The sequence below is a fragment of the Callithrix jacchus genome, chromosome 17, assembly GCF_049354715.1.
Source record: "Callithrix jacchus isolate 240 chromosome 17, calJac240_pri, whole genome shotgun sequence".
NCBI classification, from domain to species: domain Eukaryota; kingdom Metazoa; phylum Chordata; class Mammalia; order Primates; family Cebidae; genus Callithrix; species Callithrix jacchus.
Window position 1 is genome coordinate 57663885 of NC_133518.1, and position 6904 is coordinate 57670788.

At 37.7% G+C, this 6904-nt stretch overlaps 1 non-coding gene across 1 annotated transcript; it reads right to left on the reverse strand.

Moving 5' to 3' along the window:
- Window positions 1-240: 240 nt before the first annotated feature.
- Window positions 241-348, reverse strand: LOC118149033 (U6 spliceosomal RNA). Its single transcript, XR_004736202.1, has one exon. It is a non-coding gene; the product is annotated as a U6 spliceosomal RNA (small nuclear RNA).
- Between the last annotated feature and the right edge of the window lie 6556 nt (window positions 349-6904).

Sequence of the window (6904 nt, forward strand, 5' to 3'; positions counted from 1 at the left end):
TCCCAGGTTCAAGTAATTCTCCTGCCTCAGCCTCCTGCATAGCTGGTACCACAGGTACACACCACCGCTCCTAGCTAATTTTTGTATTTTTAGTACAGATGGGGTTTCATCATACTTTCTAATTCCTTTCTTGTGCATTATTGTAGTTTCTTAAACTTCTCATGTAATGTAGAGTAGAAATAGTGAGAGAATATCTTTGCCTTGATCACTGTCTTAGAGGGAAAGCATAAAGTAATGAAGAGAAAATGTAAACTTCTTTATAAAATTTTATGCAATCCTTGTACGGTATTCATGCTAGTCATCTCTGTACTGTTCCAGTATTAGTATATGTGCTGCCAAAGCAAGTACATATTTTCTTTGAAAATCTGTGACTTCCTTGAGATCAGATTTCATGATTTAGTTGTCTTTCTAGTCTATGCACCTAGCATAATGCCCCAAGCGTGCAAGAATTGCAGTAAGTGTTTTTTAAACAAACAAATAACAACTTCTTAAAAGATTATTATGTAGAAGTAACCTAATAATATCCTAGGACCCTACTTTCCAGATGATGTTGATGTAATACTAAGAGATGATATCATGTATTAATCTAAACTTTTTTACCGACAAATAAATTTGGGAGATTCCAGATCTAAAAAGGAAAAAGATTTACCTACATAACAGAGTAGACAATTCATATTTACACAAATTTGTAAAAGTTTTCCTAATATTGCTATGTAACTAAATTCCTTTATGATCCCTATTTCTACTGATGAATGGGAAGTAATGTAAACTTTCCAGTTACAGTTAACTCAGTATTTTCCAATTTAAAGTCTCCTCATTTAGGAAATGCTCACTCAGTTTAACTTCTCCAGGTGGTACTCACCATTTCCTTTTCTAAATGGTGTCTGGATTGTGGCAGATGTCTTCTGGGGCTTGCTCTTAGTGAATTCCCATGGAAGGGTAGCTTGTCTCACCTTACCCTGGACAATGGCCTTTTTTCCTACTGTTTCTGCTGTTCAAGTGACTATAATAGGTATACCTTATTACTTATTGTCACAGAAAAATGGAGTCTCAATGCATCTATTCTTACAGTTATGAGTTGAATTATATCCCCTCAAAATTTATGTGACAAAATCCTAATTCCCAGTAACTTAGAATGTGATCTTATTTTAAAGTAAGGCCATTGTTGATATACTTAGTTGAGAGGTTATTAAGATGGGCCCCAATCCAGTGTGACTGTGCCCTTATAAAAAAAGAGAAATTTGGAGAAAGACATGCATATAAAGACTATGCCATGTGAGGATAAAGGCAGAGTTGGGGTGATGCTTCTATAAGCCAAAGAACAGCAAGATATTTAAAAACAAACCTACCAATTTGATGAGAAAATCTGAAAAAATGCTAGTCAGTGAAATTTTAGATCCAAAGCAATTTTAATGTTTTAAGCATTCACTTTTAAAGTTATATTTTATAGACCAGATCTTGCTCTGTCTCCCATGCTGGAAAGAAGTGGCAGGATCACGGCTCACTGCAGCCTTGACCTCCCAGACTCAGATTATTTTTGTGCTTAACTATTTTAATCACCTTTCAGTATTCTTCCTCTTTTCAATAGCTTCTGGTTGCTTGTACAGTAAAGTCTCCATAACTTTAATTAGATTTTCAAGGCCTTTCATGATTTCTCCACAAGATAAATTTGAAATAGAAGTTTCCACTACTTTTCTCCATTCATCCTTTAATGGTTTTGCCAAAATGAATTATCAATACTCCTTGGCTATGAAGCACTATCAGTTGAAAAGTCTATTATTTGTTTATTACACATCTTACTCCATATCCTTACAGATGGTAAGTTTTTTTTTTTTTTGAAATTGATTCTAAGATAAATCCTGCTTTTATAGACAGTAAAGTCTAGAAAGATAATGTGACCAAGAAGTAAGGAAGCAGAGTCCTCATGGTTTTATACATGTTGTTCTCTGCTGCCTGTCCCTGGCTAGAACCATTATCTCTGCTTTGTATGCTCCAGGACTACTTATTCACATAGTCCGGCTCATCTAAAAATCTATGCAAGTATCTTCCCACTTAGAACTCAGCGAGGACCTTTGTCTTCATTGAGCTAAATGTAATCACTCCTACATGAACTTTCCTCTAAAATGATTAGAGCTACTCACAGGCATTTTCTACTTTGTTTTGGAACATTTTTTGTTGTTGTTGTCATTAGACTGCATGCAGGTTGAGGCCAATTCAGAATTTATTGAATATTTCACACTTTGTTTTTGCCACTCCAACACAAAGTTCTAAGTACAGTGTCTATTGTGCATTGCTCAATGTATATTTGTTCAGAAAATAAATCAATAAAAAGCACACATTTAATAAACCGCAAGGTTTCTGACTCTTCATATTCATTCTGTCACTAATTAACCATGACTTGCTTAACCTCTTAGGGCTGCTGCCTCAAATTACATAATAGATGAGATAGTAGATGTGTGAATGAATACTCTGTAAAGTGCGAGATCAGTTCGATATCTTAGCATTGTTTCCTCTTCTTAAAAATGAGGCAGTTCAACTTGATCTAGTTTTTAAAACCACCTGTAAGTAGCATTCCACAATGATAAGATTGCCAGTTGTTGCTTTTTCTTAAGTGTGTTGGCTCGAAGTGTAAGATGACTTTAAAAAGTGAGGCACAGAACTGGCTTCCCGAAAAGCTTATCATGGTAGTTGATGCACTATTGAACATTCCTACTGTGATTATTATTCCAGACAACTTTGCACCAGGCGGACAGGTCAAATGAGACCAGAAGTATTATGAACCAATGCTAATCAGGACTGTTTCCCGCACTCTGAGACCAAAGGGGCCATTCTCACAAAGAAAGAGGTAGGTATTAGAGCAATATAAATCACCCAAGAGTTTGGTTCAAAACTTTTTTGATTAACTAAAACTTTTATTAATAAAAGTAGATTAAAGACATATTAAGAGTTCAATATTTTAAAGAATCACCCTTAGGAAATAGGCATATAGTGATTGGTGTTGGATGTAATGATACACCATAATTAATGTGAGCACTACAGAGTCTTAAGCCCCACATCTCTGCATTGTGACATATTTTCCAGTTCAATACTATTCATTTCAGTTAACTTTGACTCAATTTACATTTGTATCAATTCAAGGTAGCATTTGATATTGTGGAAAGAGGGTTGTCTTTTAGAATTCATGGACTTCCATGTTAACTACTATTTGTGTGATGTTTAGCAACCCAGCTATTGTCTAAACTTCAGTTTCCTCATCTGCAAAACGGGAATATTATTAGCCACTTCATATTTCATATAACGTCCCTAACACAATGATTATATCATCTTCCTCCCAATCCTTCAATTCATGCCAGTTCAGTTTGACTTAATTTAGCAAACCAACTATTTGTCAGCTATATTGCTGGGACACAACCATGCATCTGATAGCATCATTGCAAATATGGGCTTCTGGGAAGCCTCTGTAATTGAAAAGTTTTTCCTTGGGAAAATATGTATTATTTGATTATGTAAGGAATTAGATATTTTCATGTTTTATTTATATCTAATCCAGTGAGTTTGTGAATGCCTAAATCAATGGGAAGATCATTAAAGGAAAACTTGATGTTTTCTCCAAAAATTTGGTGTTTACACCCTATTTTTCTATAAAATAAACACATTTTCTTAAATTTCAGGAAGATAGTAGTCTTCTATAACCAGGTCCGTGGACAGTACTGGAAGACATAAGTGAAACTAAGCATCGCAATGGATGAGATGCCTCTGACTCCTCTTGTGCCCCACTTTCAGCTCAGTCCTGTAACTTTCCCAACCACTGTTGCAGTAACCAGTTCCACATGAGCTTTTCCACTCAAAACTCAAAATGCACGCAATCCAGAAGTGTGAGGCCAATAGATAAATTATTCCTTTTTCTAGCTCCCAGGGAGATAGGTCTAAGATGCATTTTATAAGACTTCTTAGAAAATCTCATGTGATGACCATCTGTCACATATTAGTGCTCAACTCAATCATGCATCCTCGTCTTAGTTTTTCTCCTTTCCTGTTTCTCTCTACCTATCCCTCAATCCTGTTTCCTCATATCACCTTAGGGAGAACTTAGCCTAAGACTGAATATAACAGGGCAGTTTTTTTTTAAATTGCATTTTAGGTTTTGGGTACATGTGAAGAACATGCAAGATAGTTGCATAGGTACACACATGGCAGTGTGATTTGCTGTCTTCCTCCCTTTCACCTATATCTGGCATTTGTCCTCATGCTGTCTCTCCCCAACTCCCCACCTCCCGCTGACCCTCCCCTATTTCCCCCCAACAGACTCCAGTGTGTGGTGCTCCTCTCATATAACAGGGCAATTTTTAAGGCTTAACTCTTCCCCATTCCGTAGCTCTTAGAATGGTAAACTGGTAAGGGTGGTCAAGTTTATATAAGGGACCAATACAATTCTAGGAAAGAAAGAGTAAAATGTCCTTCTCTCTGGGGTTAAAGGTTATTAAAATGACTCTGATTTATAAAGATTGTCCCAAGTGAGGCTGATCAACAGCGGAAGACATTCAGGGCCCTTAATTTGTGAAATTTTCCATAAGAGTAAAGGTGGATTTCAGTTGTTGCCCTAGACCACGGTTGAGCACAGTGTAAGGATAAGGCTGGAAATTCCATCTATCCTGTACTTTGTGAATCGACTATGGGCAGATTACCTGTGCATGTGGGTATAATACAGGCAGCTGTAAAAATAAGAGCCCAGTTCTCCGGTGGTATAAGCCATTACACATAAGGGTAACCCTGGGGGAAGGTGCTTCTGTTTTCTGCTTTCCCTGTAAGCTCTTATGCTGAGCAGCAATGTCAGAACTAGTGCATATGGTCATCAGTGGATGGATCCATCAGTGGATTCCATAAGGCCTGTGCTATGTGTAAAACAAGATTCTGAGGTTTCTTTCTGCCAGAGCCTTTTGAAACCAGGGCTGGGTCCTAAGAACAGAACAGCTGTGGCAATGGTAATGTCAGTGGCTGTGGCTTGGATGGAAGCATCCTTACCTTGAGGGAATGGGCCTGGAATGCAGATGAGTCAGTGGCACAGAGCACTGGAACAATTTGACTGAGGCAGGATTGAACCAGGAATAAGAGAGATAGGTTTGTGTTAGGCAAGATAGAAGCTGGACTCCCAAAAAATGAGTCTTTCAGCCTTTATTTAAGGATAGCAGAAAATTAGGAGGCACTATCCTATGGATATCTCATGACCCAAGTTTCATGGATTCTTCCAAGTCTCATTGAAAAATAAACAAAAATCCTGGCATGCTTCTGATCCTTCTAGTGACTCAAAGGTGGGAAAATGAAGCTAGTAAGGCAAGGGATTATGGCAGTTAAGATTTCTTGACTCTTAGCTATTGTGGCAGGAATAAAACAATGGTCATGTTTATGCTTGAAGGGTTATGCAGGGTCAGGATTTGTTGTAGCACATGCACCTTACACAGGTGTGATGGCTTGCCTGGTTGGTGTGGGGCAGTAGTCAAGCACTATTGTTCCAACTCTACTGAATTTTCATCCTTCACCTTCTGTGAACCCTGAGTCAGCATCCTATTTATCTTCATAAGAGGATTGGCTTCTCCAGCAGATTACTCTCATTAACCAAGCAGGAAGCATGGAGGGTCCCAGATCTCCTCAGAGGTTCCAGCTCGTCCTGCTCTTCCTACTTAACAGCCACCTTTTCTTTTATGCACAACAAGCCCTGCTGTCCCCAGAACTAGATGCAAATACAATACCTCTAAATCTACTGTTCTACCAGCTCCCACAATATTACATGGTAAAATCTCTATGGGAAGCCCCTTGTTTTCAGTCACTCCTGGAACATTCACTTCTCTGATCAATTCCTACCTGATAGTACTGACAAAAACAATGGTTTCTACTTCACAACCCTGGGCAAGAGACATTTCAGCCTGCTTTTGCCTGATTGTACCTGCATAATATGGGGTGTTGGTGGGGACAGGTGGGGTTAAGGCAGGAATGGTGATTCATGAGGAGAAGGTTCACCAAGGGGTGTCCCTCATATGAACACAGCAACATTACTAAAAGAACATTAAAACACACTCTGCAAGGAAGTGAGAAGTAAAGAAGGCGAAGGGAGCGGATTGGGGACAAATTGGAGCATCTGCCTCTTTAAGGGGAGGCAGCAAATCTGAAACCTATTGTCACTGGGTGAGAAGAATGATATCCAGATTGCTAGATTTGATTTCATAAAAGGTTGGAAACTCAAGTTCTTATTCAAAATTTTCCAATTTTTTTCAATTGATTTTATTTAATTTTTAATTCATATGGGTACTCATTAGGTGTATATATTTATGGAGTGCATGTTTTGATAAAGGCATGCAATAATCACATCAGGGTAAATTAGGTATCTATTACTTCAGAAACTTATTATTTGTTAATGTTATAAACACTCCAATCCACTTTTAGTTAATTTAGATACACAATAAATTATTCTTGACTGTAGTCACCCTGCTGTACTATCGAATACTAGGTTTTATTTATTCTTTCTACTGTATTTTACACCTATTGACATCTGAAAATCCCCCAAATCCCGTTACCCTTCCAAGCCTCTAGTAGCCATCATTTGGAGATAGCCAACTCTATCTCCAAGAGTTCGATTGTTTTAATTTTTAGCTCCCACATATGAGTGAGAACATGCAAAAATTGTTTCTCTGTGCCTGGCTTATTTCACTAACATAATGTCCTCCAGTTGCATTCATATTTTTGCAAATGTTAGGATTTCATTCTTTCTTATGGCTGAATTATATTGTTCATATGTACCATGTTTTCTTTATTAATTCATCTGTTGATGGACACTTAGGTTGATTTCAAATCTTGCTATTGTGAACAATGCGGCAGTAAACATAGGAGTGCAGATATCTCTTTGATATAA